The following is a 14,084-nucleotide window of genomic DNA, read 5'->3' as shown; positions in this document are numbered from 1 at the left end:
GTAAAGTTCGGTGGATTATTCATGTGCATGATGCACAATGAATTTTCAGAAACAAATTGAAATTCGATATATAATTGATTTTAATGAATATTTTAATACTTTCATAATCGGATGTTTTTATAATTGGATTCAAAGAAGTTAAAATAACTTGTAGTTGAATTAGAAGAAATAAATTTTGAAAATTTTTGAGTTTTAGTGGTAATCTTGATCTGAAGCAAGAGATTAGCAAACATAGGGTATGATAATTAGTGTTATATTGACAAATTGCATTTTGTGTTTTAAATTTAGTTTTCAAATTTCAAGTTTGATTTTTTTAATTTTAAGGTTGGAATGTAGAAATTTCATAATTTGCATTGTGGTAATTTAGTAATTTAATAACATGGTAATTTTATAATATATTGCTGTAAAAATTTCACAATTTTGTAATTTGATTATCTATTAGTTCTAAAATTCAAATATTTAGATGGTGAGAAATGTAATTTTTGTGAGAGAAATTTGGAAATATTAGAATTCCAGGAATTGAAAGTTAGAGAAATTTAGAGATTTGAAACTTTCGTAGGTCCAAACTTGAAAAATTGAATAACATTCAGATTTTAATTTATATAAATCAGATAATTTGGAAATTTAGAAATTTGAAACTGGAGAACAATTATTAAACTTGCAAAGTTTCAGTAACCAATTAATTTCTGGTAATTCAAATAATTGAAACTTGAGAAATGTAGAAAACTTTATAACGTACCTACACAAAGACCGAAAGCAAAAGATAGATAAACGTCGGTTTCAAGATTGTAGATATGCATTTAATTTTGTGATAAAAAATCGCATTCGCATCCGGTCGATCGAGTCGGTTAGAAATTGTGATCTTGATTGGCATTCTTCCAAACCTGATTCACGGTGTTTGCGTAATGAAAGGAAATGGCGGTGAAAAACTCGCATCAAAAGAATTAATTAATATCTTCACACACTTTTCACACTTTTTTATCGTCTCATGACATAATTACATATTTTGTATAAAATCAGGCGTATTTTAGTAAACATATTTATATTTGAAAAATATTTGCAATTATCAGATCATTTTATTGGTAATTCAGTATATGAATAGCATATGCCATTAAAATGTTAAAATAAACTTGTTAATAAAAATGTTAAATGTTAATATAAAAAATAAAATAACCTAATGTATTCAAGTTTAAATTTGACCATACTCAATATTGCATTAGATTATAATCGACGCTTAGACATATATAGATAAATTTTTGTAGTAAAATTAAGTCAGAGTAGATTAAATTAGATTAGGTTTGATCAGGTTTGAAATTTAAATAGAAATATATAATTGTTACTGCGTAACAAATATTATACAAATTTGTAAGTCGTTAAAGTGACCTGTGACCTCTCAAGGTAACAAAAATTAACCATCCAGGTAGGGCAATTGAAAAACATATTTCGACGAAACCTTCTAAAATCATAAAGTCAAAAAGTTCAATAATATACATGATTACCCTTACAGATGCCATAAAAAAGGTCACCGGTTTACACACCTCGGAAAGTTAAAAAATTTACAATCTCAACCGCCCTAAACATAGAAGCTCCAGAGAACTTACCTGAGGCTAACGGTAGTCCCCGCCAAATGTATGTCATTTCCCCAAACTCAAGAAAATTTCGAATCACCAATCAGAACCGTTGTTAGAAAAAGCCCCCACTATAAGAACAAGTTAATGTCGACAGAAAATTTTGCGAGAAAGCTCAGATACAAACATATCAGCATACGAATAACATTAAAATAATCTTCTACGTGCCGTCCGATAAAATTCACAAACTTATACTTTAAAATATTCATAGTTGTATTAGTAAATATAATAAGTGTTACATAGAACTTTATCATAGTATTCATTATCCAACATTTTCAAATATTCACTCGCCGTGAAGTCTGCGTGTGAAGTGAGCATTTTCGAAAGTAGCTTTCAATATAAAAAATAACTATTTTGCTCACGAGTCAACAATAATTAATGATAATACGACCAAATGAAAATGTATACATCACTAATATAATTCAGGGTGTAAATTCTTTTCAACACCTGTGGGACATCTTTTACTTTGGCAAAAAATTCTTGAATTATGATTTTACGGGTATACATTTATAAGAAGATCAAAGACCTTATATATACACCACATAAATGTATAATTTGTCACACTATCAAACAGCATAAAAACTTCCAACTTCTTTTTTTCTATAAACATATTCTCTCAAAAGTCTATTTTTCTAAAAAGAAAAAATGTATAATCGTTAATTTATAATTTCTTATAACACTTAAACCCCTATATTTAACCATCTAACCTTGCATATTCGTTCACAAGAAAACTACTTGAAAAAAGGAAACCATTAATGGGTTCCCCAGCAGAAAAAGACGTAGCAAGAAATAGATGCTTGTTTTTTTAGCATAGAGTGCAAAAACGAACGAGTTCGCGTAGATTAAGATTTTTTCGGGCGCAGGACGCGCCAACTTACAAACCGGTAATCTAATTATTCTGCTCGAACGTGCATCGTTTAACGGTAGTGCCGTCATCCCGTGGTTAATTATCCTTATCGGTTATTTTATTCAGCAGGAATTACAGAAATTACACCCGCTCGCTTCATTGCTGTTCCTTTTCGACCTTTTTGCCCGCTTCATTAACGCTCCACCCAGTCTACTCGTCTGTAGAACGATTCGTGCGCAATGCTGATTCGATATGTTAATTTCGGACACAGCCGATGCAATGTAATGCGCGAAAATTCTGTTTAGAATTATTCATTAGTCGGATCACGACGCTCATGGGTGATTCAATTAGTGAACGCTTGCATCTTGTATGTTAACGTCACGTCCTTACGCATCGGCTGTCTATGACCGCGGTTTTTGAAAATGCAGAACCTGACAGGATGCGACAGCTATTAATTCTGAACTACCGACGTTTGATGCACACATAATTTGAAATCAGAAGTAAACAAACGATACTAAATCAAAATAACGGATCTTAGATTCGTAATTTTAAGTTGGGGAAGTTGTTAACCTGTTAACTTGTGATTGCCACATTGTTTTGTTTCGTATATAACACTTACTTGTCAATCGAGTCAATTACTAATTATATACTTCGAGCCATACTTCCGAACTTAAGCCACACTCAAAATTAAACAAAATTTCTCTTACCATGGCTATATCAACCCTTTGCACTCGTAGATAATTTTATTGTTTACAAACAGCATCTTTAAAATATTAATTAAAATGTTAAATGAGTTCTTTTGAGGTTGTTATTTCTCTAGTAATAATTTCCACTATTATCTATTTCAGTATATTTATGCATCACACGAACACTATTATAGAATTAATTAAATAATACTTATTTCAAATTATTGTAATAAACCGAATGGTGCCTGAGAGGAGCCTCTTGAGCGCAAAGGATTAATATTTGTGGTACATTTTGTACATTTCTGCCCTTAGCTTCCTATTTGAACTAGGTATTTAGTTAAAAAAAACTTAGATTGGCAGAAGTTTAGGAAAAATCGACAAAAAATTTTAGAGTTGAAAAAGGATAAAGTTTCAGTAGTGAACTTAAATTTCAATTTGTATATTTCTTGAAGGATTTGCAAAATAGAGATAAGGGAAGTAATGAAACACTCGTTAAGGCTAATGCACTGCTATCTAATGTAATTTTAGGACAGTACGAACATAGTCGTACTTGTACTACTTACTCGTACTTACTACTTTATAATTTAAAAAATGATTAGTTTGAATATTTAGAAACTTGCAAATTCATAAGTTTCGAAATTTAAGAAATTTGGGAATCTGTAAGTTTAAATAATTCATAATTTGAGAACTTAAAAAAAGTTTGAAATTTTTAAGTTTGAGAACTAAAGAAAATTGAAAAATTGGATTCTTCTAGTTTGCAAACTTAAGAAATTTGGGAGTTTAAGAATTGAGAAAACTGGAACATTGAAAATCTATAACTTTGCATATTCAGGAAATTTGAAAACTTCATAATTTGGCCACTTGTTTACAATTTAAAATTTTAATCCAAAATAAATTTTAAGCGCTGAAACTTTAAAAATGAAAGAATTCCAAAAATTCGAAGATTTTGTAACTGTATGTTTCTATAATTCGATTTATTTGATAAAAAAAAATTCCTTGCGAACAATATTTCCGTTCACCGAATAGATGAACGTAACTTTGAAGTAGCCAGTAATCATTGGATGGCCAGTGAAATCGATTTGCGGTTGGATGTCTGTCTTGGCTTGGATTCAATACCTATTATTACTCTCTATGTAAACATTCCGGTCCCGTGCTCCAAACTAAATTATGTACCCGCATGTTCCGTGTGTTTATCGAACATCGATTTGCGTTCGTTTCGTAAACTTGTTGTTGTACGAAGAATGCAATTGGAATTTCACTGAATACAGGTGGAGAATGAAAATATGCAGTCAGTAAAAATGCAGTGAAAGTTCATTTCTTCAAAAATCAATTTAACTTATTTTGAGATAAATATTTCCAAAAGTTAAATACAACATTCCTGCATTAATAATACAAATAAGAAAATAATTATTCTATATGCAGATACTGGTAAAAAATTGAAAATAACATTTCTTCACGTGTAGTTTCATTTTTTAGAAGATTAAGATAGGAATTTTTAAAGATATTTCTAAGTTCACTTGTTTAGAGAAAGAAGGATGACAGTTTTAAGTAATTTTTTATTAATTCAATAGTTAGGGAATCTTGTAAGGTAATGAACATATTTGAAAAATTGTGAAATTATTATTAATCAGTGTTAGTATCAGAGAGACGTAGGAATTTCAATATTTGGTAAGTTTGGGAATTGGAGATTTGGAATATATGAGTATAGGAATCTAGGTATACTAAGGTATAGAGCTCTTGCAATCTGGGGATTATCTAAGGATAGGGAAATCTATGATTATTAATTTCTTAAAGAATTTACAAATTTAGAAATTTGGGAATATAGGAATTTAGGAACATAGGAATTTAGGAAGATGGGAATTTAGAAGAGTAAAAATTTAGTAAGACAGGAATTTAAAAAAGTAGAAATTTAAAAATGTTTGAATATAGAAATATAAATATAAAGAAATTTAGTAATAGAGTGTAAGAAGCTGGTTTAAGCAATAAATTTAAAGGCATCTTTAATCGAAATCGTCTTGTACATCGCGATCAATAGATTGTACCTCAACCATAGTCTCCATTGAACATCCCACGCGGAAATTCAGAAATTCACGTGTGCTCTGCCTGGTTAAATTGTTATCTTCCAGGAAAACAGCTTCTCGAATTCTCAAGCACGCAGCGTTAAAGCACGTATGATTTGCGAACGCTACGAATCGCCGATGACCATTATCCAAGGATCATTGGCCAGAGCAGCCAAGGTCGATAGTTTCGAGAGATCGTTTGAGCACGACTCAGCCCGTTATTCAGGACCCTTGCGGTGCTCGATAATCGGAATCTTTTACGATCACTTTGTAAGCTAAGAATTCAATCGTTATGCAGTTGGTAACTGCGCTGCTCACGGCGTGGATACTGTCAACAATTTAGCGAGGCTTAACGAGCCGCGGTAATTAGCACTCTGTCTTGGCCGGTAATGAAGTCGTTTAAACGTGGCGTTCAACGGGGGTACCCTTGACTACACATGGGGCACCATGCACGAATGCTGTATGCCCGTTTCATTCTGATAGCCTCTTGCTGAGTCTCGTCTTTTTCTTATTTTGCTTATAACTCATGTCACGATACCGCTCGTCCACGTGTGAAGGTAACTGCGACTGAAAGTTGAATGGACAATGTTAACCCTCGTGTTTCGATGAGTGGGTCATCTACAACTGGATGTACGTTCAAGTAAAATAGCGCAGAAGATGTGCAAAATCAAAACAAATTTTGTTTTCAATTATCACATCATTTTATGACGTTCAAAGCCTTGGAAAAATTGATTTACAGAAGTCAGTTTTTATGTTATAAATGTGGAATTGATTAGTTTGAAGAGTTGTTTGAACAGTGATTTTTACAAATTTTTGTAATTATTTAGGCTAGTGATTATGCATATATTATAATTTAAATAATTGGTGAATTTTGTATTGTCTTTTATATAGCGTCAAATTTAAAACCTTCTAAGTGTTCCCTAATTTCCAAACCCCAAAAATTTCTGTATTCTTGAACTCCTGCGTCCTCAGCCTCCTACCTCTCAAAATCCTGAGATCTCCAAATCCACATCTCATCCCTAAATGTTCTAATCCTCAAAAATGAATCAAAATCAAGGAATAAGATGTCCCTTCACTTTCAACTGCCATATTTCCCCTAAGTAAATCACATTCACTCCAGATTGTACACCTGGCACATGCAGTATGGTATTTATAAAAAGATCGTGACTTTCGCAAAATTATGGCGATTTGTCATGTCACTTGCGTTTTAAATTTTCTTTTCACCGTCAGTATAGCCAAGCACGAGCGCAGAATAAAAAATGTCGGACGGAAAAGGCGAATGATGGAGGGGTCGATCGGGTATCTCACGAAATGCCTGACTGATGTATATCGCAATTAGGCGTAGGATTCTCGTGGCGTGTCGCACAAAACCGATAATTATCGATCTCGTAGGGGCTCGTGATACCACGCGAATCTCATCTAACGATATATCTCGTAATTTCCGTAAGAAGACGTTAATGCGACGAGGCGTAAGGTTATTAACTCGATGCCCACGCGTCCCTGCTGCTTTTTATCCGCTAACGCGTCTCTTGCGTTTCAGCGCTTATACGTGTCGCGTTTCGTTCGTACATGCTTTTGGCTACGTTTTCACACGGCAGTAAATCATGACGTTTAATTCCATGGCATCGTCAGATTAACCCTGTTACGCTCTCTCAGGTATTTTTCAAATCACTGCATTTTATGCGTTTGAGCTATTGTTAGGAAAAGACGAGAGATCATTATTATTCATGTGAACTTGTATAATGGGAGTTATTATTAGTACTAATTTTAGTGATCTAAATTTTTGATGCAAATTTGTATATTGAGAATTATTCTTGGTGTCAAATTATGTAATGTGAATTATTGTTATTGTGCATCTGTGTAATGCGACTCATCGTGAAACTTGGTTATCAATTTTCTTTAAGACGTTCCTAAATACGAAAAAATTTTATTTTATGTATTCCACTTATTTTTTGCATTGGAGTTCCTTTGGAGGCCATCAGTTACGGCATACCATAGAGATGCGACCTTATTTACAACAATGATTAAATTAATCATTTTCAGCGCGTGGACCAGTAAAAGAAACGAGAACCGACGGATTCCTGAAGTTTCCACTTCAAGATTACGTGGAGCGTGACGGGATCGATTTTGCCAGGCTGTTCTCGTTCGTTTATCGACTTTTTCTGCACCTGATCGCTGTGGGCAAGGGAAGTCGCTCTCCCGATCCTGTCAAGTATGCTCCTGGACTGGTTCGATCGGCATCGATAAATTGGATCGCTCATTCATGTTTGGTCGTGCGCATACCGCTCGTGGATTCGTCTCTTTTCGCTGGATTCCTTTTCCTTCCAACGACACAGTTACCTCTAATTACGATCGTTCTCGTCAATCGATTTTGCCGACCCGTCGTGTCTCATCGTCAGGAACATAATTATCGGTTATCTAAAAGATAATCAGCCGCTGCGAATCTCAGATTGCGGTGATAAATGTTACGTCGAGCTCCTTGATCGTGCTCGAAAAATACATACAAGACTTCTGGTCTTCGTGTAATATTTAATTTTGTTGTTACTAGCTGTCGTGATTTGTTATTATATTTTTGAGTGTTCCAAAAATAAGAAAGTGTCTTATAATATTCATTTGAATAGTTTTGGGGACGCATGGTCTGATTTTGAGCTAAAATAGTTCGAGTCATTTTAATCTTATTTCAGATCTACATCACAAACTTGTTTTCATCTACAAAATAGCGCTGTACATTGAAGTATAAGTGTTCTGTAGTCGTCATATGAACATAACATTTCTGAGATCTCACGTTATGATGCAAATATTTCATGTATACACTTAAAAATTAAGTTCCATTTTAGCAAATAAGTTTCCAAGCCAATTCCAACATTCACAAATTTGAGAAAATTATAAGGGATTATGTAGATTAACAAACTGTTATACCAATTCACATGGCAGCATATTTTCTGACCCTCAAAAAAGGTTCGAATGCAAAAATAAAATAGTAACACATTTTTATTTAAATTTTGCAAAATTCCAATTAAATGTAAACTGAAGTATATTTTACTACAGCAAAAATATTAACAATTATTTAAAAAAAATAATTACCAAGAATAAGAATACGCTTTCAAAAAGTCGAAATTTTATTTTTTAAATACGTACAATAATTACCAGAACAAATATTTGTCTATGAATGTAATTTTTGTCTAAATTTATTAATAGAGTATTAATTATCAAATCATGATATATAAATTGTGTGTACCAACATCATAACCTCCAATTATCAATTTTATATTTTCGACAACCTTAATGCTATTACCCCGAGTTTATAACCGCATAAAAAAAAATTTGAAATTACTTGTGGCAGCTGATAACGAGTTCCTAATGTCATCATTATAAATCTGTTTAATATTTAGTACACGTGTATGGCAGTAAAGTTCTCTTCCCGTAATTCATACGCAATGGATAGCGTACTGGTACGTCAAAAGACATCTTCACGAGTGAGATATTGATATATAAAAGTTTTACTGGTTATTTTAACGATGCTGGATAGTGTATCGTTATCTATAAACAAATTTAGTGGCGTGCTTTTGTTTTTATTGGTTATTGCAGTAAAGTCGACTGTAATAAATAAACATCGTTCAGTTCGCGTTAAAGGTGATCGTTTTTTCCACGACGGAGAAATGTAATAGTTTCTCTACTGATTTAATCGCGATGAATATACTTAGACGGAAGAGTTATTGATGGAGGTTTGTAGTACATTTGAATGACGCGCGTTTGACCGAATAGGCGATTTTCGGTTGATCGACGATCGATATATATACGCGAAGTTATACGCACGCCGTTCCTTTTTGTATTTCCGTTCGATGATCAATCACAGTATGTAAGAGTATGTAAAATTAACTATCTTTAAGAAATATATTTAGTTTTTACAACGACAGTTATAATTATTGATACTAATGACAATAATTGTGATTAAATTTTTAATTTAAAAAATTTACGTGCTTCAAAAATTAATGCATACAAAAAAAGTATATATAAAAAATAAAAATAGAAAATTTGAAAAGAGTTTGATAATTTAATAAAAATTATATTATTTAAAGTTTGCTGTACATATTTACTATTATTTTGAGAAGAATTTACTTTATGATATAAAAGTAATCGCCACTGTCTGCAGTTTGTATCTGACTTCATCTTGACATTGTGAATGGACGTAAACAAATGATATAATAGAATGATGAAACAATATTTTATACCGATCGATTTTGTATACTAACGTAGTGGAATCAGTTGTAATGAAATATCGTCAGTTCGATAGTAAATCTATGATCAGTCATCGATGCTGGATCGTTAATTTTCTCCAGTGTTTCGATTCTCTTATTAGGCAATATACACGCCATATTTTTTTAGACAACAGATAATCGCGCGATAATAACTCTTTTCATAGGGCAATAAAGTTTGATCAGTGATCCGTGAGAAGAAAAAATTTCCAAGCCAGTAGTCTACTTCATCTCGACTGGATACTTTAATCTTTCGAGATAACAATCGGATTTCCATCATTGGTATCGTGGCTCGATTCACGCGAAAGACGGTTAGATCGATGATAGGAATACTCGATATAGAGGGATTGCTATAGTGAGAGTGATCAGCCAGCAATAGATACGAGTAAAAGCGATTACTCCCGGGATAGATCACGAAAAAGAAAAAGATGTAGAGTAAAAACAGAAAATCACGATCAAAATCGTAAACGAATTAATTCTACAAGGATGAACATCCTAAGCATTTTCAAATAAAACAAGCATTTTTTATGCTTGTTTACATATATACTTGTAGTGTATTTGAATTGTTATGTAATTTTTGGTGATAAAATATTTTGACAAAGAAACACATTAGTCTCTTAACATACGAGTTGAAATAAAAAGCTATAAACATTTTGAACAAAGTATGCCAATAAAATTTATATACACATTTCAATATTGGTCAGATAAAAAATGTAGCAAAAATGTCGAATAATTTTAATGTTGATGATTATTTGAAACATTTATAATTTTATCATTTTTATTTAGTATTATATCAAAACTTGTTTTTGTTCTATTATATCTAGAAACAAATACATAAATTAACTTTATGTAGTTAGACAGATGCTAAATGAAACGTCAGTATAAATACAACTGCAACATTCCATACAATTTCAACAGACTTGAGTCACCATTTTCAACCGGTTGCATACGATGAAGAAAAACGCACGAGGAAGGAAAATGGTAGCCGCATAAATTGACCGATGATTATGGTGGATAGTTCTTGAATCATAGTTCCGTATTCTTAAGCAGTTTTTATGGCAAATCGAAACGAAAGACGAAGCACAGATCTATTACGATAATTTTAAGCGCAAGAAATCGAGGAGCGATCGCAAACAACTGTCCACATCGATACTGAAGCGTAATATCTATGAATGTAAGCTGCTGTTCTGTGATGAGATGAGAAGATATTTTGTTGCGATTTCCTTCTCGATGGTCAGAGTAGATGGTCATGCTACGAATAGTTATTGGATTACTTGAACGAAGCACCTCGAGAGAAATGTTTGATATACAAAACATTAAGTTTGCTATATAACACGAGGCCATGTTATTTTACAAATTAATTAAAACTATGTAAGTGATGTGAACGTTAAATAATAATTCATGGGTTTTCTGTGTCATGATTGTTAAAAATGGATCTAATTTTCTTATCTTAAAACGCGGAGAATTTGAACTGTATTCTGGCGCAATTTGGCGCGAAATTTGAATATACATCTAGGAGTATGGGCACCCCTACTTTGTTTAAACCCTTATTGTACCATTTTTTTATTTTACAATAAGAAATGCGTTGTCAACTCCTCGCAGGTAATATTTATAAGAAAATAATGATACATAAATAGTTTCTATTAAAGGAATTTATTAATAAAAATGATATACATTGCAAACCTGTAATATTTTGAGAAAGTATGAATGTTAAACAACTTTTTCAATAATTTCATTTATGAAAGCTGACATTCATTTATACTTAATAAAATACAGCATTTCATAGTTTATTTTATGTATTTACAACTGAATGCAACAGAGGGTTAATACTTGTAAATATTATTATTAATTGAACGAATGCAATAAATATAACTCACGAGTAAAGTAAATAAAATTAATATAAATTACTAATAAAATAAAAACTATAAATAAAGTTCTCTCAGAACAAATATAACAAATGAAATGAATGGAATTCCAAAATAAATTCAATAAACAAAATAAATGAAATTCTAAAATGAATAAATAAAATCACAAAATATAATTTTTCTGCATTTAATAACTTCGTCCCACGCGTGATTTAGCAGACTACAAACAATCTTGTTTGCAATTCGTACTCTCCTGTACATATCAACTTCAAAAAAAAAAAAAAAAAAAAATGGCAAGGGTAGAGTGCCAGGCTGACGAAGCAAATCGATTACCGTGAAACCTATAGAGTGTCGAAATGAGCAACGAGGCAGAGAACATGAAATCATGAATGGAGTATTGCATGAAGTAGCGAAGGAAAACGAAGAAATAAGAGGTAGTCAGGAGTAGTTGGAAATAATGGCGAATACGTAGAAGGAGGCAAAGGGTAAGATCCAGAAGGAAAACGAGAAGAACGAAGAGAGAAGGAAGCTGAGGTTGGAGTCAGCATTGAGGTGAAGTGTAGAAGAGAAGAAGAGAAGAAAGAGAAGATCGCGTAGGCCCGATCTCGAGGTGAATGCACGATTATGTGATCACTCGAGGATGCACTGATTCTTTTTATCCTTCTTACAAAACTAGTTTACACCGAGAGTAGAGAACAAGCGGGAGGTTACTTGTGGCTAAGGCGCGAGAAAGAAGCGGCGAAAGAAAGAGCATCGAGGCATGGAAAAGAAAGAGAGAAAAAGGATCTCTGTGTCGACAGCCGATCTGATTGGATTTATCAGAGGTAAATGCGTTCGGTCGAGTACGTGTAAGCCTTTTTTCACCTTCCGAGATTAAATCGAAAGCCCTCGGGCCCTCTGTCGTTGCTAGACACGGATAGCATCTTTCTAAAAGGATTAGGAAGGCATGGATTATCGCTGTACTACCCATGGCGTTTCATAATTTCCCCTAAACGTGTTCGCGAGAATCTTAATTATAATTTCGTTAGGCACAGATGGTGAAGTTCTGATCGAAAACGGAGTACTGCTTTTATTCAACGTATATGATAGGTTGTTAAAGGTTTTAATTCTTGTAAGATTCATATCGAGACTTCATCTTTTTAATCTTTAAGAATGATTCCTTTTTTAAAGGTTAGAAATAACAAGATAATAACACTTTCATACTACAGTAAAGCATCTTTACTGTAGAAATTGTACTATTCTAAGGGACATATGAATCTTTTCCATAAAACCATGATCACCCATATACGTTCTACCCTACATATATAGCTATACTGTAACATACAAAGTGTGTTGAGTTATTGGTTTTCTTCAATAGAATAAATTTCCTCGCCACGTTTTCTATAATTAGAAATAGTTCTAAATGGACCGCAGATTTATTTGCTTTCTCGACAAGATCATATTATAAAATTGCACCAAGAATTGCATTCAAGTGCATGATCGGTGAAAGTGACTAATATTTTCTGCTGTCTTTTGAACCGAAAAAGGTCGTTTTCTCTGCAGCGATGAAGATATATCTCCGTGATCTCGATTCGCTTCGAGCGCATTCTTGGCCCCCCTCGAAGACCGGCAACCGATCGACCAATAACGATAATTGTCTTTAATTACGAAAATAATTGCATTGATCTCAATCTATAATGCTCCGCCGCTAAAAGGTGTGTCTTTATCCAGAAATAGCTCGTTTGCTCTTCAACCTTTCAAGGAACCTCGATGGCGGTTGAAATATAAACGCTGATTTTAAATACGATATTACCTATTTTGTAATTCAGATATTTGAAGGATATTCATTATTGTAATCGGTGATCGTGAAACTGTACGTGTCTTTATTGAATTACTTATATTAACATTTAGTAGTAGTATATTACTTATGATAACATTTACTGATAATGACACTCACTTATAATACTTATGATACATTGTAATACTGTATTGACGTAAATATTACCCTCTATTTAATATTTTATGAATTAGTCACATTAAGTTTTATTTTAAGTGTTATCGCTATCTTAATTTTTTCAGAAATGTCCCACTTTCAAAATAAACGGCGTAAAAATAAATATTCCAGCCGAAATCTTCCCGTGGGCAAGAATTACCTCGAACGCCATCTCTGGGATGACACAATGTATCATGTCGGGGAGAATAATGAACTGGTGTAAATGTATCAAGCTAACATAGCTGTCATTTTAGGTGCAATTGTGCCGCGGTAGTCACACTAACTAAGCCCGTAGAATTTATACGCAACAATACCGTTATCTATCTCGAGCGATCGTAGCCGAACTGTATCGCCGTTCAAAATACGATTTTACCTCGGGTGTCGGCCGAGCCGTTTACCATACTTCATCCATAAATATTTCCACCTCGGTGTATCCTCGTTTCGCGATCGTTGAAAAAACATTTCTTGCATAATTCCTCAGCCCCGGACAGATCCACTTCCATCCCTACCGGCTTCTCAGCATCCTATTCGTCTATCGTTTTCTCTTTTGCCGTCGCATATCGAGCTCTCCGCAGCAGCATGGATCCTGGCATACGGCCAGGAATATTTATGGTATTACTTGGCGAAGCTTGAATAGCAAAGCCGCGGTATGTCCTACAAGATATCGGAGAGTTTGCTTCTTGGGTGGCTTCTCGACTCCCCAGGGGGTGCCTTGATCCTTTTTCTCTCCTTGCCTCCCTCTACTTGCAGCAATCTTTAACGTGTGCTCG

The 14,084-nt window shown here is 33.4% G+C and overlaps 1 protein-coding gene and 1 long non-coding RNA gene across 2 annotated transcripts in view; one reads left to right on the top strand and one right to left on the bottom strand.

Annotated features, from left to right (window-relative positions):
* The window catches only part of LOC105662388 (cell division cycle protein 20 homolog), a 201,205-nt gene that overhangs the window by 135,459 nt on the left and 51,662 nt on the right, over nt 1-14,084 (top strand). The window lies entirely within an intron of this gene.
* Nucleotides 1-14,084, bottom strand: part of LOC143264760 (uncharacterized) — a 157,770-nt gene that overhangs the window by 114,795 nt on the left and 28,891 nt on the right. The window lies entirely within an intron of this gene.

The sequence above is a fragment of the Megachile rotundata genome, chromosome 7 (assembly GCF_050947335.1).
Source record: "Megachile rotundata isolate GNS110a chromosome 7, iyMegRotu1, whole genome shotgun sequence".
In the NCBI taxonomy this organism is placed as follows: domain Eukaryota; kingdom Metazoa; phylum Arthropoda; class Insecta; order Hymenoptera; family Megachilidae; genus Megachile; species Megachile rotundata.
This window is presented reverse-complemented; position numbering and strand designations above follow the sequence as displayed.